We start from the raw sequence: 1,942 nt of genomic DNA on the forward strand, positions 1-1,942 counted from the left end.
ACTAGTTGAATTAATATATAGAACTAGTTTATTTTTAGTAAATGCTTAGTTGAACTAACTGAATTAATATAACTAGTTTATTTTTAGTGAATGCTTAGTTGAATTAATAGAAATAGTTGAATTAATTGAATTAGTAAGTGTTTAATGTTTCGCCTAATATGAACATAGGAAATGTCGTCTGACGACGGAAAAAATTTCATTATGTGCGAATACTGTGAAGACCAGCGCGGCCAGTGCGACAGAAATTTCCTTGTTGATGGTAGGCGATTCAGCATCAAGCTGGATGAGACATTCGAATTCGATACAGTAAGTCACAACGACAAGTCTGTTTTCGTAATTAAGCATGACTTATATATATGCTTCATTTGCCTGACTTATAATTTTTAATTTTCATTATGTACTAGCGCATTCCCTGCCATGCAAGAATTTTTGTCTTGGATAAGATAGGTTTCAAAGATATGGAAACTATGGAGGTAAAGAGAGTTTACGTGAAAACTGAGCATGATGGTTATACTTTCAACGTCAAAGTATACAATGCACACACGTACACCTATTTTGAATGCGAAACTTGGCAAGCACTATGCAAGGCTTATGCATTTGAGCTTGGTATGATTATCACCTTTGATATTCGTCCGAAAGATGATATTGAAGGTAATAGAGACATATGGGTCGATGTGCAGACGCCTCCAGTTCTACCATTATGTGAGTTCTTCTCAACTATATTTTTGTCTTTGATATTGCTTATTCAAAAATAATTGACAACTAATTTCTATTGACAGCTTATCTCCATTCAACTAAACATGCCCGACGCTTGGTAGACAGGACCTACTACTGTCTTGGAGCTGAACTAAACTGCGAGGAGATAAGTCATTATGTTTCATGGCTTGAGGATCTTCATACTGTCAAGACAAATTTTCTTCCTGCACTTAGAAATATTAGTACTCAAAATGTGCGACCAATAGTGATGGTATTGAACTACGGTCACATCTATTTAGGATTAATGGTAAGATTTTTACTATTTGTCCTCAGTGCATCTTTTGCATACATAATTTTTCTGCTAAACTATCATTGCTAAGTATATTAATTAAGTACTATACGATGTTCTTCAACAGGGACTCCCGATGACAGTTGTGCCTCAGGGGATCGAGACTAAAGGTCGCATGTCAATTGTTAGCTTACGACCAAGATATCCTGCATTGCACATTAATGCATTCAGGATTTCTAGAAGCGATGAATGCTTAATAGTGAAAGATTGGAGGAAAATTGTTAACGATCACAGAGAAGTACTAGGGGGCAGCAATGAGAAGCGCAGCCCATGATTAGGAGACAGGTTCATCGGCATGCTCCGGTTTGATGAATCGGAGAGTTATACATGTTCTATGCTATTTTACCATAGAGAGAGTAGCTAGCAGGAGTGATTTAGCTAGTGCATGCTGATCTTAGTACTTGTCCTTTCATGTCCGTGTTCTTCGTTCTGAACTTAAGTGATTTGCTTTTGTGGTGTTATATATGAACGCTTAAAATATCATGACAATCATGTTGAACTCGATGATATTTTTGCTTCTGGTACAAGTGAATGTTTCTTCTTTAAGCTAGTAGTGCTGGTGGTGATTAGATATATATATAGCTAGCGGTAATGCATGACTAAATATGATGATGATGATGAGTTATTATATCATTTAATGAAAAAAACCACAAATTACTTTCAGCTGGATGGATCCTACCTAAGTGATCAAGTATATGCCATATCCGTATATATTATAGTTGATCAAGTATAATTAATATGGATATGGCATATACTTGATCACTTAGCTAGCTATCCAATGCATCCAGTCGAAACTAATCCGTGGTACTTTCACCTAATGATTTAACAACTCATTATAATGTAAAACAATCACTAAATTAAATTGAAAAAGCAAAATTAAAAAAAAACACCCAAACA

The sequence above is a fragment of the Triticum aestivum genome, chromosome 7B (genome assembly GCF_018294505.1).
Source record: "Triticum aestivum cultivar Chinese Spring chromosome 7B, IWGSC CS RefSeq v2.1, whole genome shotgun sequence".
Classification (NCBI taxonomy): Eukaryota; Viridiplantae; Streptophyta; class Magnoliopsida; order Poales; family Poaceae; genus Triticum; species Triticum aestivum.